Genomic DNA, 20,476 nt, shown 5'->3' on the forward strand with positions numbered 1-20,476 from the left:
TTTATAGTGAAGAACAGCTTCAGAATTGCTGGCTCAAGCCTGATGATGCCTTCTAATAAATGTCACAGGTAAAGAAAGGAACAAAAAATACATCAACACTGAGCTGATTCCAAGAACCAGTGCATACCATTATGTAATTCTGACCTCTGAAGCATTTTCCCAGCTTGTCTTTAGAAGTTGAGAAACTGTACAACCTCATCACAGTGGTAGGTATCTCAAGTACAGCACTCCAACTGCTGCTAAGGTTTTTAATAATGATCAGTTGTGTGCTGATGTACAAGATAGGGAAGTTAAAGGAGGCTGCCCAGCACAGGCAGAGCAGCTGGGGTAGACAAGGTCATGATGGTTGGACCAGCCATATCAGTAAAACTAAACTCACCTTGGAAGCAGTGGTGGGAGAGCCATGCTCTCATCTCAGGTTTGTTCTGGGCCTGGATGCGGTGGTGATGAGTCTGTAAAGAGCAAAACAGTGAGAGAGAGGACAGAGTTTGAGAAAAAGGGGATGAGGAGTCATAAAAGGATGTTCCTTGAGTGCCACTTGTACTGGGCATTCAATGTGCAAGACAATAGAAGTGTGTAAGTCAGGCTAGCATTTGAACTGTGCAATAACGAGATAGGGAAAAGCTTGAGTGCTCCAGCTTCCCTGCACATGACTTTGAATCTTAAGTGATGGTTTGTTGTGGTTTTTTTTTTTTTTTTTTTTTTTTACATTGCATTGATATTAAATACAAGTATATAGTAACATCCAGATTAATTCAACCTGGCTGAAATCCCATTTAAATGCCTGGCTTCCTTCTGATGGTGCTTACTGCTGAGAGCTGTCATGCTACAAGAAATGCCCTGAGAACAAGGTACAGATGTCACTACCATAAAATGCCACAGAAAGTTAGATTTATTAACCTTTCATGCTTTTAAAAATATTATTTACAAAATATTTTGATTTTTTTTCCGTATTTTTAAATGGAAAGCAAACTTAATAGGAAGCCTTGTGAGCCTACATGAAAATTTAACAAAACAATCTGATACTGTGGCATAAGAAGCTAAAAGGCTATTTGCTTTGCAACTGAATACTAAGCATATGGCCATCCGAGAAAGTGACTTGTGCTTTAAGACATTTTTCTTCCTGGTAGTCATTTCCAGAAAGACTGATAGATGGTTAGTCCTAAAAATGCAGGCTTTAATTTGGTACACTAGCATTAACTTCATGTGGTAGGAGACTGCTGTCTTTGCATTTTCTGCAGCAGTTGTGCTCACCACCTTTGATGTCTCCTTTTGATGAGACTACTGCTAGGCAGATCTATGGGAAATTTCTAGTGTTGTTTCCTTGAAATTTATGTGTTTGGGGACTGCCACTGCCACAGGCCTCCTCCTCGGCTGCAGATATCTGCAGTACCTGGGTTTGGCACTTTATTCTCTGAGCTTGCCTTCTAAGTGATCATTTCTCAGGAGCTTCACTGAGGGCAGTAATGGAAAACCACTTATTCTTAACAGCTATGTACTTATGACTTCTTCTGCACAACAGGCTTGCTATTTTTGACTTGATTTTCTGTCTCATCTATGTCTATATGGCTGAAATAGGATGATTAGTTACTGCTTTTCTGAACTTTCGACACTTGCTGGCTGTTTTCTGTGTGTTGTTCCCTGTCCTGCAGATGTTTCTGCAGTGAGCAGCCCAGCCATTCAGATTATTTTATTTGGATGACAAAGCCTTAATTTCATCTTCTGATGGAAGGCTTTTGAGCATGGAGACAGCCTGTTCTGTTGTTGTTGTTGTTGTTTTGTTTTGTTTTGTGGAAGGATTCCAGTGGTTTCAGCATTCTTGCATGATTGGATGCATGACATTCAAGAGCTGCATTATCACTGGCCTCACTAGAGGTTGCGTGATTCCTTCAGCGTTTATTCAGCCTGCCTTGGGTGCACTGTGTTCTCAAAAGGCCATGACTTGAGTTCGCGGAAGTCCCTTGTGAGCAGCATTTGAGGTTACTGACATTCTTGAGCTCGGGCTTGAAAAACGCTGCCTGGTGTTTTAAGCTCAGATTCAGATCTCTTCTTATCTTTGAGTATATATGGAGAGTGTTACACTCTGCTTAAGTCTGGTTGGTGGTATTTACACACACACACACACACACACAAAAAAAAAGCTGACTATGTTGGTAAAACCCTCTTTAAAACCCTCTTTAAACTGTTTGTTTTGGGCCACAGTTCTTGTATGAGCGGGAAGAACATGTAGAAACCTGGCCCTGTCCTCAGTGCTGTTGGTAGGTCAGGGTGTCTTGAGAGAAGTGAAAGGCTGGGTTTCCCCTCACAGCAGTGATTTTCTCCATTGCTCGTACAAGAAATGTGACATTATTAAGTTGCTGGAATAAGTACATACAGAAGGTAGAAAAGGAGAAAGGAATTTTTCTTTGTTTTCTTGTTAGGAGATGAGCAAACCAATGCTTCAGTCATGTAGGGACTTTCCTGTGTGCTTTATCTCAGGCACTGTCAACAGCTCCATTGCTGTATGGGCACAACGTGTAAATGAGAATATATCAAGCACAAAATGGGAAGAAATAATCCAGAATGGACTCAGATCCAAACTTTAAATTAAAAGGAGGAAGATTATTCTACTTCTTCATCTTCTCAAGTTTTAGGGAGGCCAGTTCTGGCTATGTATTGGATGAAACAAGAAATGTGCCCTGATGTGAACAGAACTTTTGCTTTTTATTTTGAACTTAAGGATGAAATCAGAGAGAGAGGAAAAAAAAGAAATTGAAGCACAGCAGAAAATAAATTTTTTGCTGTGTGAATGCAGTTGCAGGATGCAACCACATCCGGTAGACAGGAAAAAACAATGTGATGGTACCATTAGCAGGGCTAAGGAGTGCTGGTGCAGATGCCAGTGCATGCTGACCAGTCTGAGTGCTTACAATGAGCACAATTAATACTGTATTCTGAGGAAGGTAGTGGAATTTGCAATGCATCCAAAAAACAACTAGACCATTTTTCAGGTCCTGATTATTTCCCAATGAACTGCTTGACCTCAAGGCCTCTAGCAGGCATGAAATTCTGCTTTTGCAAAGCCTCTTAGAATAGTTCCATTCAAATTCAGGCATAATTACACCTCTCCTCACAATATCGCATTTCAAATATCCTCCCAGTAATCAGAATTACTGCAGTGTGTGAGGAGTGAAGAGCTCCTTTATCCATACAGCAGAAAGCATTTGAGCTGTTATGAGCTAAAGAAGGTTTATAATGGGACAGACTAATAGAAAAGGCTTTGAGGCATCATCACAGTCGCAGAAAGGCATGAGCAAATTTGAGTCTGTCAGAGAGCTACAATGCTGTGCCTTTCCCAGAAAAAGCTCAGATGGAAATTGAGCAAGAAATAGCAAGAATCCCCCACCTCTCTCTCATAAAATTACAGCTGCAGTGAAGTTGTATTAGTTGGTTCCCATGGTTTTGATTTTCTAACTTGCTCTGTTTTTTCCTGTTCAAGGCTGATTTCTGTTTGGCAGTTTCACGCTTAAGAGAATACCCACCAGAAGAATTGTGTAGCAGACAGAACGACTCTCACACTCTCAGATAGGATGGGGAATACGATTTGTTTAGATGCACTGGTCAGGTAGCAAAACTGTCCATGTAGATCTCTCTTTAACTGTTAATAGTTTTTCTTTATTGGCAGCAACCCCTCAGTTTTGTGTCTCCCCTTGATGAGGAGAAATATTGACCTTCTTAAAGGATTTCTTCCAGTTTGAATTTTGTGCCAGTACACAGATCATTACCAACAGCATGTTCCTTTACACGGGCAGTATGTAACACAGGAGCAAGCTGTAGGAAGTTTCAATCTGCAATATTGTGTTACGTTGCAACATTCAGAGCTCTGCCTTCCAGAATGGAATATGAGAGTTTATCAGTCATACACTTATAGCCTGTTATAGGGATATTCACTTCACAGTTGGGAGTAAGACTTATTCAACAGCTATGTGAATAGGAAAGATTACAAAATTGGGGAATTTCATGGATACTGACTTCCTATAAGTTTTATCAGAATCACATCTAGTGGAGCGAGACTGTTAAATCTAGAGGAAAAATGAGCTCTGTTAGTTCTGCTTCTCATACAGTTTGCACTTTGCAGGTTCTCTTCAGTGGGAGTGGCGTTCATGGCACAGAGGTGAGTCTTCTCAGGAACTGGCCACTTTTTCCAAATAAAAACAGCTTGTAGTGGTGATTTGATTGTGGAATTGAAAGTGCACAGAAAGAAACAAAGAGCTGAGCAAGAAGCAGAGCCTGAGCTCACAGCCAAGTGGCACATTGCTGCATTGCATTCACCCTCGTGCATGCCAGCCCAATTGAGGGAAGAGTGACTTATGTGCCCGTTGTCATTGACGCAAAGAAAGATACCCACACAATGAGTAAATAGTCTTGAAAATGGAGGAAGAAACTGCTGAAATAGCCTGCAAAGTCTGAGGTCTGTAACCATACACAGAAACAAAATGAGCTGGCTTGACTGAAACCCTGTAATTTCCTAGATTACTAGTTCACAACGATACAGTTTAGTACAAAGTGAGGGCTGCTAACTGTAAAAAGTAAAACATCGTGCGATGGATATTGATTTGTCTAATTATACACAGAATTTATTTAAAGCAGAGACCAGTCTGCTTCAAAGTTTAGAATAAAAAAGGTAGTGGGTGTGTGTCTGTCTGCCAGCATTTACTGTTGGAAGCATTGAATTCCCACATGTGGAATCATTTAGTATGTTTAAAAATGAATAAGAAGAAACGCACTTCCAAGCACTACATCTTCTTATCTTTGATGAAGTGCAGGTGACCCCAGGTCATGACTGTAGTGGTATCAAGGTAGCATTTGACATAATGAGTAGTTTTTTATATCACCAGTATCACTAGTAGTTCTAAGGAGAACAACGGGAATGGGCTGAACAGCAGGGACTTTGGCTGATGGTTACTCTGTGGAAAGGGCTCTAAAGGGTGAAGTGGCTGGGCTGGAGCTGTTGTGCCATGGAAGCTGGTCATGGGCATTTTTCCCATCTCAATTGGTCTCTGCAAGTCATGGGGTCTGGAGAAATTTGGTTTCTTACAAACCCACTAATGGGAAACAGTGAATGACACACTCCTGGTGCAGTTTTTCCCCAGCTTTCATTAACCTCTGTATAGATATTATTTTAATTAAAATAATCTTGACAGCACCTATGAAAAAGCTGTGAGGGCTGCAATGGCAATTAAACGTGTTGTCAGAAATGACGAGTAGCCTGGTATCACTGGAAGGAAATTAATGCTCTGGCCAATAATGGAACAGTAATCTTAATCCAGAGCTTTTTGCCTCTCAGGAACTCCTTGAAATGGATGGATTTTGGAGATCAGGCAATTTTGGAACAAGACAGTAAAGCAATAGGTACCATAAAGCATCTCTGTTTCAAAAGACAATGTCATACTGGTGTAATGGTGTCTCATAGCTGCCAGGATGAAATGTGGTGCTAATTGGACATTAATAATGCTGTATGTGCAAAGACATGACTTTTCCTAAACTTAAATATCAGAAAAATGGGAAGTTACATTCAATATTAGGTTTTGGAAGTGGAGTTTAACAATGATATGCACCAGTGCCTATTGTCTGTTTTGGATTGTGTGCTGCAGGGAGAAGGCATGGAAATTCACTTGAGTGGAATTAGCTTGGCCCACTGTCAGCAACCATAAGAACTAAGGGGTGGGATCAGAGAATCATAGAATCGCTAATGGCTTATGTTGGAGGGGACCTTAAACCCATCCAGTTCCAACCCTTGCTGTAGGCAGGGTTAACACCAACTAGATCAGGCTGCCCGAAGCCCCATCCACCCTGGCCTGGAGTGCCTCCAGCCATGAGGCATTCACAGCTCTGGGCTGCTGTGCCAGTGCTTCTGAGTAAAGAATTTGTGCCTAACAGATAAACTTTGCTGGCAGTGCGCTGCAGGATTACAGCATTCCCCCATCTACGCAGAATTTCTTTCTCTATTTAATCCCTAAAATTAAAACGTGCCACTTCATTCAGTCACAGCTACATCTTGCAAGAGCTGTGATTTAAAGGAGATAATAAGTAGCAAGATGTTCAAGAAACAGCTTATTTCTCACTTGTTTCGCCATAATGCCCAGCAGTGTGAAAAGACTGGATCCTGTTATGCCAGAGACTGTTACAGAACGCAGTGTGAAAGATTTTCTGTCCCAAGGCCACTCGCACTGTAAAGAAACTTGAAACATCAGAGCCAAAAAGCAACGTGTAAGTAAGGAGAACGGGGGAACAGGGGGACAGGGAGTGCCTCTTTTCTTCTCCGTTAGAAAGGCACTGTTTGTTCCTCACAACTCTCAGATTCACTGTTACGGTTAACTAATATCTTCCAGTGCAACCGAATGAAGGTTCTGAGCTGAAGAATGGGGGCTAGCAGGGCCAACTTACTTTATGGGCTGACTCAGAAAGAGCTTTCTACATCCAGAAAGTACCGTGGGAGATAGACTGGCAATCAGCAGTGCCTGGGAGAGCCCTAAGACCAACCAGAGGGACAGAGCATTGACCTGGTAAGCAGGAACAGGAGACAGGGACTTAGAGCTACGAGGAGGACTAAAAAGAGGTGTCAGTATGTAATGCAATAGGACAGCAAGTGAAAGACATCAAAGAGACAGTGATGGGGGCAGAATAAAAAGCAAAGGCAAAAGGAGCAATGAATGTGGAATCTGAGTGCAGAGAGGAGAAGCAGCAGGGACAAAAGTTCTGGGCTATCAAATGGATGCAGCTGCTTCTCTTTGTGAGAAAGGTTTCATCTGGGGAGCTGAAGGGGTCAGTAAAATTGTGTGCTGTTTCTGTGTCAGCTTCCAGTCTGAATGTACACAGGAAACAGCCATACTTTCTTATTGATATCGTAAGAGAAAAAATGAAACACGAGAGAGGGAAACATCATTTCCAAGGTCCTTCCATACTTTAGAGTATCAGAGGCTTATAAGGTTTGTTTTGTCAGCAACGGGCAAGATGCAAAGTACATCTAAGGAAACACCTGTGTTGAATAAAAAGAGTAACACGTCAGGCATAGCACGGGTGGTAAAACAAATGTTTAGCTTCCTATGTAAAATCATTAACTTTTTAAAACTCAAACTGTTTCATTAAAAAAAGGCAAGCCTGTGTGTTTAACCACAAATCTGTTGTTGTTTCACTGCTCCTGACAACAATGCTAATGAAAGCAAAGTTTTTCACAGCTTTCTTCCAGTAAACCACATCTGGATTTTTAACCTCACTGGAAGTTTTTATTGTGCTTCTGTAGCAGACTGTAATGTAATGCAATTGTTATTTATCTCCAAATTTTCCAGTTCCTCTTTCGTGGACAGTTTTCTGCTTAACAGAGTCTTTAATTAAATTCCTCTTGCAGCTTACCACTACAAAAATTGAAATCCTCACCACAGATCTGTAGAAATGTTTCCACTTGCACTGGGAGACAGAAATAGAAGAATTCCATGTCTTTTTGGACAGATGCCTAGCTGAAACTATGCAGGGTTTGACTGACAAGAGGATGTAGTCTTTGCTGAGAGCGCTTTCTTTAAGGTCCCTTTTAGTCTTTGGGAACACTTAAGTAGATGAATGAAGAGAGCATTTATGTGAGTTTCCCTTCATTCTTGTTCACTTTGCCTGTTTGGTTTTTTGGGTTTTTTTTTTTTTTTGATAACTTCTGTCTCCTGCAACAAAATCTCTTCAGCTCTTTGGGCTTACTGCATACGTAATCACAAACTGGTAAGTAGTAACTTCAGGAGTTTTGTTTTGAAATGGCACTCTGTTCTTCTGTGTACAGCTGTGGTAGAGGAATAAAACCCCTTTGTGTGGCTGAGTATAAGAATTATTTAAATGCACAGTATTTGCCAGGGTTATAACTGCAAAGTATGGTCTTTCGGTGGTGAATAAATGCGTTTAACACATAGCTCAGCCTGTGAATGCAGCGGGGAGACTTTACATGAGTAAGTTCTGAATTATTTTGCATCCGAGCGAGCTCTCCCCACTGTGCTGCACGGCACATTATCCGTTTCCTGGGGAGTGCAGACGGGAGCTTGCAAAGCACAGAAGGTAATTGGCTGCTTCAGCTGAAAAAGCAGAAGAAGCAAATTTGTTGGTACATGCAGAAGGAAAATGAGAACAATACTAATCACTGTCAGGTGACAGTATGTGTTTGTAGCCTCCAAGCTGTCTGTGAGATTAGATCTGTACTGACACTCTGCGCGGGCACTGAGAGTGTTAATGCAGTTTGGGCAGCTGAGAAACTTTTTTTCTGACAATGCATTTTGAAACTAGAATTTTTGTGTGTTCTGAATGTAAAAAAGGAGGTGAGTGTGTAAATAGCAACATGCTTTTTCAGAATGCTTCTTTCGGCTGTTTGAGGCTTGTGTTTCTGTGTATCTCTATTTTATTTGGAAGCCTGTCTTCGCCATATGTAAGCTGTCCTGTCTCTGAAGTTCGGTGGGAAGTGAATGTAACTCAAGCGTAGGCACTTATTTCTATACTTCTGAAATTTGCTTATACTGATGCAAATATTTCCTCTTGGAAAGGAAAAGCTGTTACTGGGATAGATGCTTTTTCTCTGTTGTACATGTGGCAGTTTCTACAGACTGCCTGAAGAAAGCTGTAACTTTATATCTGTGCTTTTTGTTTAAAGTGGTTGACATCCAGGTGAGGTGTGGAAGTGTGCTGGGGCTGTAAGGCAGTTGTACCAGGCTCCTCCTAAAATAGGTCAGTTTTCATGAAGATATTTTTGTGCTGCTTTTTCTTTCCTCTGGCTCTTTAACTAAATGAAGCATGTGGTTTCAAGCCAAATCTGACACATGCTTGAGTAAGATAAACTTTATTTTTCATGATATAAATACAGTGGGTATCAATAGCCACATCTGGGGTAATATATTCTGAAGATGCATCGTATGGTTAAATTGTAAGATGAGTCCCAGTGGAAATGTTTGACATAGCAGTACAACATTCACAGGAAACATCCTTGCAGTTCATGTTGCAATATTCCAGTCCTTTTTGACTTTGTTTTTAAGTTCTTTTCTGAAATTCTACCAAAAAACCTATGCAAGTGTTGGAGTTGAAATTGTGCTGCACGTGTAGGGGGCGACAAAAATGGCATATTTTATGGATTTGGAAGGCCAGTGTGATTGTATCTAGGGAGAATATTTAACAGTATGAAGAACATCATAAATTTTGAATGCTTTAATATTCTCACTAGCTTTTTTTTCTCTTCTTTGGCAAAAGTGAAATTTTTTTTTTTTTTTTTCTTTTATACACTCTTGCTGTCTTTGAGGTCACTTTAAATCTCTGTTCATGTATTCAAGGTAAAATGCATAATAAAACACTGAAGGAAATGGGGTTAAGACATGCAATGTCTAATGAAGAATATTAGTATTTATTAGCAATCAACTTTTGGGCTATAATTTTTTTCCCCAAAAGATAGTGAGAGCTCTTTGCTCTCATTGCAACCGTCACTTCACGTGCTGATTTATTTTTTTTTCCCCACTCACATGTATAATTTTTTGTGTGCCGAATACATAACATGTCATTTCTGACTGAAAGGTACGGTGATGAAAGGGAAAATACAATGGGCTTGAACAAAATGGCTGGGGAGGCCCTTACAGGATGGTACTGCCACAGAAAACTCATTTCTGGTTCTGCATACAAGTCTTCATACTGACCTAAAGAACTCAGGAGAAAACACATATTTTTCTTGAGCTCAGAAAGCAAGTGTGGTCTAGAAAGTCAAGGTTTAGTACAAGTGTAATCAGCTAGAGTAGTGTGAGCAGCTGTGTGCCAACTTTCTTTTGCCTCCTGTGTACCTGCCCTAATTAACTCCATTCTTCACTCTTCAGTCATCTCCACATGTGGCAATTTGGTCTTAATGGGCTATAGAACGGGTGGCACTGGTCCATTTGGAAATGCCTTGTGCTGTAGAGCAGCTTGCGTAGTCCTGCATAGGGGTCTCTGACAGCATACTAGGTGGGACTGCTATCTAAAAGGAAATGTGTCTGGTGAGTATCCGTTCTCTCTTTGTGATTTCTGAAAGGCTGTCTTTGAATTGTACATAGATCATCAGATAAAAGCTAGATTGCTTTGGGACAGGAGCACCTGACTGACTGAACTGTTAGGCATTAAGGAAAACATACAGTGGAATAAGTTCAGCTGAGCTTAGATGCTGTAGTCCTTATCCCTTCAGAAAGATTTCTTCTGCACCTCTCCCTTCCTCCTTCACCTCCAAGCAGTGATTAATCATAACTTTGGTTAATTGGACTTCCAAACTGAAGCTGCAAGTCAAAAGATTCAGCTGTTTTCCTGCTGTTCTACCTTGTATTTTCTGGATGCTTAGTCTAAATCTGGCAAGGCTGATGGGGTGGGAGAGGAGGATGTAGATGGGCTGCTGAAAGGTGCCACTCTGCAGATGTCAGAGCCCAGAAAAACCAAAACCATAACAACAACAACAACAACAACAACAAGCCCCAGGAAGGCCTGAGCTTCTGCATGTTAAGCAGGAAGGAAAAGCACCTTGTGCTGTGTACCTGGCATAGAGAGGGAAACCTGCAGGTTTAAGGTAAGCTAATACTTGAAAATGCATTGAAAACCATTTTGTAGGCTTGTGACCTTTAAAAGAGATTAGAGCCAGAGCCAGTTATTCATTCGTTTATATCTCTGCATGTTTACTTGAATAGGTGCTCTGCAGTAAGTAAGAATAGCATGCAATTATCTTTTCTCTCCAGGATTTCATAAATATTGTTCAGAGGCAAGTCATGTGTTTGATTACACCTACCTGCTCCTTGGAGTCCTACATGGAGTTGTGCTGAAGCTCGGGATGTTATCCGGAGTGTTACGATTGAAAGTGAAGTAGGAAATATGAGAAGATCTGGGACTCTGCAAAACTTCATGGCTAAGCCAAACTCCTCAGATCTCATCTTTGCTATGTGCATATTTCTGAGTGTACCTTTGACCCCGGTATTCCTGTATTGGTCTTATTAGCATAGCAAAGTGGTGTTGCCAAACCAAAAAGTGATAGTTTGGCAAAGCATCTCAGAACCATTAGGAGTGGTTTGAAGAGCAAGCATTCATCTCTCTTCAGTTAGTCACGTATAGGGTGAGCTAAAACTTTTAAGAGTGCAAGGCTGAGTTTTTCTTATTGTTTACTTTAAAAAGTAAAGGGTCATCCCTTGTTAACTCTCCTCCCCATGTAAGTAAAAAGTGATGCATGATGCCTCAACATGAATATTACATGAGTCGTCTTTGACGCTGTGTAAGTCAGGCAGAGACATGGCACAAAACCATGCACCCACAGCATCCTTCCTGCAGGTGGGAGATAATGGCCAGAAGGGAGCCAGGTCTAAAACAAACTGAAATTCAGAAAGTGGCCTGGAAATATTTTCACATTTTGCAGGTGCTCTATTTCCAATCAGCAAGGGCCATGTAAGTAACAAATTTCTGTTCGCTGATTTCTGTCCTTAAGGGAAAGCTGCTTGCTTCCTCTCTTCATTTAATTCCTTTGCTTCTTTGACCTTCACCTGTGTGACTTGCTCGCTGAAATCCTCTTGGGAGGATCAGTGTCAGCTCTAATAAGCCAGCTGTCACTTTACACCAAACAGAAAGTAAATGTTTCATTTGTTAAAAGGGCTGGTGGAAAACACTGCCTTTTTCTACTGTCTTTGGTTTCCTTCTGGGGGAAAAGGTTTTACCTTTATGTGACTAAAAGTGAGTAAAATGGATTTGGTGCTGCAGATTTCAGTGTCTTGAATGAAGACTGTTATGTAAGGCTTTTCTCTTTTTTATTTATTGTACTAGAATATGATGGGAGCTACAGCATAGGGCCTGACAGCAAGGAATTTTCTTACCTTCCCAGTAAGGGGTAGCCTATATAAGAAGTACACTGGGAATTCCTTTTCTTTAGGAAGCTGCATAGGAAAACTAAGATCATTGCTTAGAGTTTTATTTACTGACACAGGGTGCAGCACTGCCTCTTGTTAGGAGCTTTGCAATCAACTCAACTGCAAGCAGGACAGCTTTTCTCTGCTACAGCCTGTGTTGGGTTTACTTACTACTCTTCTTACTCTGTGCTGATGAGCACAACCTGTGCTCTCTTTACCAGCTCACACATGTGGATTAATTCTTCACTAATAAGCTTGGAAAGCATTTAAGAGTGAGTGTTCACATAAAAACTGCTATTTTGGGGGGTTGATTTCAGCAGCACTGTTTTTTGAACGGTGTTTGAAAGGAGTGAAATCAGTACACAGCACAGACCAACTGCCTTCTGTGGAGAGCAGTCTGAAAGAGGAATATAAGACACTGGCTTTTCTTTATGAACCTGAAGGATGCGTAAGTACTACTGCTTCTGTTGTTTTGACTATTTCTTTTAGATTAAACCAAGTTAATATTAAGTTAGAACAAAATATTAAGTTAGAACAAAAAAAAAGTATCTGTGAGCCCTGTGTGCTCCAACACCACCTGGCTGTGACATCACACCCACCTCACTTGTAAAGTAAGGCCCCTTGGCAATGCCCATGGGGGGTACTGGGCTCAAGTCTCAGGGCAGCTGAGGCATTTCTAGTTCAACATGCTTTGAAGGATTCTCTACACTAGTATCTCATTCTTTCCTCGTGCACAATCCCCTCTATTGTACTGGAGGAACCTTTTCCAGCAAAGGCTAAGGCTTTTACTGTCATTTACATGTGGTAGCTCCAGCCTTTTGCTGAGGATCAGCCTTCTCACTGGTTGCAGAGGTAGGAGGAGCAGTTTGTGTACAAAGGAAAAACAAACAAACAAACAAACAAGGAACCTATCCCCCAAGCAAATATCAGCACTTCTGGCAATAGCTGAACTTCAATCCAGGCAAGTACTCTGCGGCTGCTAAGCCATGCAACTTTGAGTAGGTGACATTCTCTACAGCTCAGGTCTGGGTCTTGTCAGGTAAGCAGGCCAGTAGTCTACAGAGTACTTCATCCATTTAACCCAGTGCCCACGTAGAAAACACTGCTATGGTCATGAGTCACAGCTTTGTGTAACAGAAGAAAAATGAATGGTTAAATTGTTAGGAGATCTGGAATAGGATTTGTTTAAATAAATGTGTACGTTTAAGTGAAAGACTCCATTAAATATATATATATTTTGTATTTATATATATATACAAAAAACAAAAACAAAACCACTGATAATCAGCATGTAACACGTTTAAACAATAAGCATCTTTTAGCTTATACTACTCCCAAGTTAATTTAGGGAAGCTTAGGACCTTCTCTTATGGTAAGACAGCGTAATGGTGAAGTTAAATAATTGATACATTTGCCAATAAGTAATGTAAAAGATGGTTCAAAGTCTATCTTTGATAAAGTTTATGTTACTGTCCATGGATGTGAGCACGGCCACCAGTTAAGAAATTCCTATTGGTACAAGGCATCTGTTTGAGGTTTCGAGTACAGTTTATTTTGTGTGCTCTAAGGATACAGAAACTAGATAACCGAATGCTTCTTCTTTAAGTCAGTTATTGTTTGCACACTATTTTGCAGGAATTTGTCCTAGATAGAAGGATTTTATTTTATATTCTTCCTATATAAAATATTCAATATCTCCCCACTTTTTACTTTTTATTTTAAATAAAATCCTCCTGGTGCTTTTTGATCTAGATATGGGTTTAGGGCCTTATTTTGGACGTTATTAAAATGACTGGAGGAGCAGATATAAAACATCAGCATCCTTTACTGCCTTACTCTAATCATTCATAGTAGGCTTTGTATGATCAGCAGTGATAAACCTTTCCTGGCTGGAGAAGTGCTTTGCTCTGCTTTAGTGTTGAGGACTAACTTGTTTATGAACTTTGACTGTGTTTCCTTCGCTTTCTGTGTTCCTTGGGAGTAAAATGCCATTAAGTACCCAGAGCAGTCTCTAAATACGGTACTGCCTGAACTGGTGCAGTGGTATCACCTGCATGAAACGGTAGGATTGCTGAGGGATAAGTTACTGCAAAATGAAAAAGAAAACTTGTCTGAATAGTCAACCTCAGACCATGGGGCAAGAAAAGTAAGTCACTGCTTACTTAGCCTAAAGAATGATTTTGAAATTACTCATGTCTCTGAAACAAAAAGAAACTTCAAACACATTCTGCTTAACTTTCAAAGTTTACCTCAGTAGGTGCTTGTGATTATATTATAATTATTTATAGTAAAGAATTATTTGTGCTGGTGCATTCCTTTCTGTACTTTGGAAGTGTGGGAACTGCCATGTGAGTGGAAGTCATGTTTCCAATATTTGCTGGGGTTTATACAGCCAGTAGTAGTTAAAGCTTGCACTGTTTTCTGTTAAAAAGCAGATCTTGTAAATTCCTTGATAAGAACCCACTAAATTCCCAGGTCTGCTTTCTCTTTCTTACCCTGCCCTGTCACAAGAATCTCACTGCCTACCAATCTAAAATGTTGTGCATCTTTCCATTGAGGTCTTTAGAATAAATGCCTGCAGGGAAAATGATTGCATATTTAATCTGAAGAGCCATTTCATGCTGGATCTGTTTACTTTTAGCAAAAGTAAGGATTTTTACAGTTATCTTTGTAATCGCATAATAGAATCATAGCATCAATTAGATCGGAAGAGACCTTCAAATCCAGTCCTCAACGTGAACTACTGAGTCCCATCACTGAACTTAATGTCACGTCCACCGGCGATGCAGACTTGAACACTTCCCTGGGCAGTCTGTTCCAGTGCTTGATGACTCTGTTCATGAAGAAACTCTTCCTGATAGCCCATTTAAACTGTTACTGGCACAAATTGAGACTGATAATCTGTGGTACCCAATTCATCTTGCAGAAACGATGACAGTGAAACAGGCCTGTGTACTAAGAATGGGTCAAAAATGATGTAACAGTAGATTGTAGTGCTGATAAGTGTGTTGATGGTATTGAGAAGTGTCAATGTTACCTTCCCCCCCCCCCCCCCCCCCCCCAGAATTGTTGTAGTTGGAGTGTTCTGCTGGTTTTATACTCATGTGCAAGCAAAGAGGATATATGCTATGAATTGCCTGGACAATTAATTAGCTCTTTGCAAATGTATTAGTTATCCTGCTGAAATGAGCAGGGTAAGGACCCTGATTTGGTTCAGTGAAATAGAACAGAAAGAAGCATGCTAGTTGTTGTATTGGAGATATGAATTACAGCAGAATTCCTTGTCCAAAATAATGCCAAAGTTGAAAGGATATTCCCACTGTGTGAAGGATTTGGGGCTTTTCTATGTTACAAGGGGACAGAAGAGAGGAGTTTGCATTCTTTGTAGAACATAGTTTAATTGTTTTTCAGTAATTTTTTTTAAAAGTAAACAAATAAGCCTTGTTTTAGAGATGGAAAGTAATACTGTGATTTCAGACTCGTAAATCCAGTTATAAAAATGATCCTACTCATAAACTTCATAAGGTACATATTATTTTGTCTTTTCTCCTATTGGTGCTTTTATGGGAATAGCAGACACCCACCCTGAAGTGCTCAAGTGCGGAGCCAGATCTCATGGACAAGTGCTCTGCTGTTCTTTCATTGATTGCAAAGATGTGCTGAGAAATGGCCTCGTAACAGGACACGATCTGGATAATATTGTTCAACTTAAGAATGTTCTTTTTCCTCTTGGCTTCTTGAGGGTTTCCATGGATAAACACACCGCCTTGACCAAGTACTTATAAAATGTGCGTTTTCTTAGGCTAAAGTTATTTCACAAATACCTGTAAATTATTTCTGCAGGGAAGTTGGCATGTCTGCCTAAAAGAGGGATATGGTAACAGTTTCTGATTATTCAAACTCTATACCTCGTGTTCTCATAGCTTTTGCCTTTTGCTCTTGGTTGGCAGATCTTGCACCAGCCGGTTATATGAAATAATTTTAGTTTTGCTCTCAAATCTTGCAGTTGTTTTTCGTTTGTTTGTTTCTTTCTTTCTTTAGATGCTTGGAGATGAAATTATTCATTTCAGGCTAGTTGTTTGTTTCTATTTTCAACAGAATTTCATTTACGGCTGTCAAAAGCTGAACACAAAAACTACGTCACAAAGTAATAGTAAATAAATGTATGATAAACAAAACAAAAACATTGTTTAGCATTGTGTATCTCAGTACGGTTTGCCAAAGGCAGACGTGCTTTAATGGGCTTTGAAAATAGAAGCATTAATCAGATCTATTTCCATGGAAAATAAATGAGGCGACGCTTATCGCATGAATAAATTGTTCGCTTAAAGTATCTTTTCTGTACCATGATTACTTCAAGTACCACTTATGTAATCTCCTAATGAAAGGCCTTTGTAACAGCCTGCACACAGGTATGGAATGCTTCAAAATTCCCATTTCCTTTCAAAATCAAATGCAGTACCTCAGAACAGAGAGGGAAAAGGAGGGGAACAGAAAGGAGCTAGAATTCATTTCTTTGAATAATAGGAACAGTGAGCTAGCAAGGGGAGAGAAGCCTTTTATAAGGGTAATATGTAAAGAGTTTATCACATTGCTTCAAGTTTTCTTTCTTGAAAGTATATTAAGCAATTTAGAAAATTTTTTTTTTTCCAATTTAAAATGCTTTCTCTTGTTCTCTCTCCCTTCTAGCAGCCCTGACACCTCAGAACTGAATTTGCAGGAATAGGTACGGGGCAATAGTCTTGATGAAAGTGAGATATGTGTGCTAAGGAGGGAATAAAGCAGCTCGAAGGGTGGAACTGACACATCGCGCTGCTACGGAGGTATTCTTGCATCTTTCAGATGTTGTTTAATTGGGCCCAGGTCTGGGGCCCCCAACTCAGAAGAGATCTGGAGAAGGGACAGGGAGATGACCAGAGGGCTAGAGCACCTCTCCTGTGAAGACAGGCTGAGGGAGCTGGGCTTGTTCAGCCTAGGGAGACCACATTGTGGCCTTCCAGTACTTAAAGGGAGGTTATGAACACGGAGGTAATCAACTTTTTTACACATGTAGATAATGACTGGGAAATAGGAATGGTTTTAAACTTAAGAAGGGAAGATTTTGATTAGATGTTGGGGGGAAGTTTTTTACAGTGGAGATGGTGAGGCACTGGCACAGGCTGCCTGGAAAAGCTGAGGATGCCCCTCCACGGAGGTGTTCAAGGCCAGGTTGGATGGGCCACGGGCAGCCTGAGCTGGTGTTTGATATGGCAGTTGGCAACCCTGCCTGCAGCAGAGGGTTGGAAGTAGGTGATCTAAGCCAATCTGTGTTTCTATGAACTAGCATTTAGAATAGTTGGAGGTCACTGCAAACTATCACTTTACCAAGTTTAACATCGCTGTTTCTCAGGGCTCGCTGTTATCTGAGACAACACAACCGTGCCTGCACTCAGAAAGAGGAAATACCTGTGGTGTATCACATACTGTGGTGTGAGGAATGACATCTGAATTTGCAAAGCCAAATAATCATAAGTGACTAAGGGCAGAATTTCTTTCATTGCACACTTCATATCAACTGTTAATTTTTAAATGTCTTACACGCGTGGGAATGTAAATGTCAGGTGAATTTCAGCAAAAATAAGTCCCGGAATATCTAGGTTCTCATTAGTCATAGGCACAGATGAAGATGGTCCAGATGTCAAAAAGTGTGAATAACTTATTTTAAGTAGGCCACAGCCTCAAACACTGAAGTTAAAGCAGATGTGCCATGAGAGCACTTCCCATAGGAAGCAGCAGATTGCCAGTGCCAGACTAGGAGAAGCTGAGCTCTGTTGATATTTGTTTGTTCTAGTTTGCCCTTCAGCCTTCTGGAATTTGTGGAGTTTAAACTCAAATACGTGGTGCCTAAAAGCAAAGCAAAAGTAAATCCCTGCTTTACCTTTTTGTCAGGGACTTGCTATTTATTCTCCCAGGCAATACGCAATCTGCATATGACGCACTGCAAGTGGGAAGACAGATTTCGTCATTGCCTGATGTCCGATACGCTCGGTTCTTGATGGCTTCAGCCTTGTGGAAACTGAGAGATATTTACCGATGGACTTGGATGTGTAAGATCTGTGGTAAATATAGATGCAGTTTTAACATGACATTACGCAAGAGGTTTATAAATTCTTTGACCTTGTGACAGTGAATAAGTAGGGGTGCTGAAAAGTCAATCTCCGTTGCCAGAAGCTATGGAGGAAAACTATGGCACAGCCTCTTAAGTCTCACTGTTCTCTTCTTTTGCAGAGCTAATCAGCTGAGCTCATTTCTTTAGTAAGAGATGACCTTTGCATAAGGATGTTGATTAATAGGTTGTTATGCAAACATAGTTTTGATACTCAAACTCTGATAGTTTGATGCACTTGAATGGCCAAAGACTTCTGCTTTTTTTCTTGTTTTATCACGGGAGGCCTTTCATGGCTTTGGGGCAGCTAATAAAAACTTGCTCCGTTCTCTGTAAAGGGTGGAATCAGTTGTGCTAATTCTTAAATGAAGTAGTATTGATTTGGGGAAAGATGTATCTAAGGAAATCAAACTCTGAAGCCCTTCTGTGAACATTGTTGGACAGCCAGTCTAATGCAGGGAGTCTCATCTCATCCTTGAAGTCTTTTGCAGTTCAGATGTCTGTCTTAGGTTCAGTATGCTTGCCTGTGTCTGCAATGTTTTCTTGATCTATTCATATTTTTCCAGGTCTGTTCTGTGGCTTTGCTGGCTGTTGCATCTCTCTGGGTGACAGAGAGGCTGTGAGTCCTTCTTGCAGCAGCGCCACTGCTGAGACTTCCTTTCCCAAGGACCACACACAGGGTTTTACATTGCTTCTGATGTCATAAATCAAATAAAGCAGCCAACACTGCTGAACTTGTAAGAGCTGACAAGGGAATTTGTCTCGGTGGCTATGTTAGCAGTGTGCTATTACTGTGTGCCTGTCTAATATTAATGAGAGTAAAACAGGGCTTGGTTTAAAACTTGTATTTTATAATAATGCATTGCTCCTTTGGAAGATGGGAAGATTTGAATGAGTCGCTGTGCTAATTCATTTGCACAGTTAATTATGTTTATATGAAAAATAGTTCAGTTTTAAGCAATTTCTTCATACATTGATGAAAAAATCAGTGACTGACCTGCTAATAGGAACATTATTCTATCAATAATCTGAAGGTTGAATAGTAGGAATCTGTTACTTCTAAGTGAAGGAATATTTAGTTGTGTAAAAATGTCTGTGATTTCTTTAATTCTCATGGATGCCTAAAGCCTTTGTTAGAGCTATTGGAAATCTTCTGTGGACTGTCAACTTCAAGGGGATAGGAGGTCCCCCTCCTACTCTATCGGTTATACAGTAAGCCTGCTGGTCTTGGAAGGAGATTGCACAATCACAAACCTATGAGGTGTTGCTAATTTAGTTACTACCTCTTAGCACAAGTATGCAGTGTTCAAGAAACAAGTAAAGCCCCCTCTGTCTCCACTCTCTTTGTGAAGTTTGCTGAGCAAGGCAGGGTGCTACCTGTGTTCAGCCAAAGAAGTAGCTTTGCCCATTCTCATACCATTTTCCCAAGTCAGTTAAGTGCTATTCTGGAGTAATGAAAGTCAAAAGTGATGGAGAAGGCTGTGAGGCTGTTCAAAGGTTGAGTAGTTGACAAAACTTAAGTGTGTCAGCTCTTTGTAATTTTCTTCAGTTAGTGCTGATCAAAATTTATATTATGCTTCGGTCTTTGCTTACAGCATGGAAATAAAAGGTAACATCAAAAGGAAACTGAAGATATTGCTATAAACGCTGCTAGGCCTTGCTGAATATAGCTGTACACTATTTAGCTCTAGTGCAGAAGAGTAAAGTCTAGAGTCCAAATTGCTGCTAGAAACTGTAGGCAATAATAAAATAAGAGCAAATGTAAGGTATGGTTTTCTTATATTGCAGTATCAAAATAATATCTTTGGTCCTATGAACCTTTGGCGATGGAAAACAAGTGATTATGCTGGCTGGAATTCAGTAGGTCACTTGATTAAATAAGGCTCATGTTGTATTTATTCTGGAGAGCCCTTATCACACCTTTGGGATGAGAGCGTGGGATGAAGTTCTCTTTGAGCACTGTTGTGCTGGTTGCTGCAGTGGAAGTGCTACCCTTCGTTCAAAGCATCTGTGCTTTCTAGTGACATGAAAGACGTTTCTTTTTGGGTGGATAAATGAATCATAGAATATCCTCAGCTGGAAGTGACCCACAAAGATCTCTGAGTCTCACTCCGAATGAGATTAATATATGCCAGTTTAGGACTTCATGATCATCTGTACATATCCGTGCTGTCCTGTATGCATTCAGGAAGCTTGAAGCTCAGAGAGTAAAGTCTGCAGCATTTAACTGTTGTGACAGTCTCTGCAGCAAGTCCACTTTTCTTATGAAGTGCTAGAGTTATTGTATGTATGATAGGATTGTGCTTTGACTGTTTCCCTATGTGGCGCATGAGCAACAATGTTTGATTGGCTCATATATTAATAGACTCGCTATGTTTTGTGATTTAATTGTATCTCCAGATTAATGAAAGGAATCCTCAAAAGTTCTGTGCACGAG

Source organism: Tetrao urogallus (genome assembly GCF_951394365.1).
Source record: "Tetrao urogallus genome assembly, chromosome: 6".
Classification (NCBI taxonomy): domain Eukaryota; kingdom Metazoa; phylum Chordata; class Aves; order Galliformes; family Phasianidae; genus Tetrao; species Tetrao urogallus.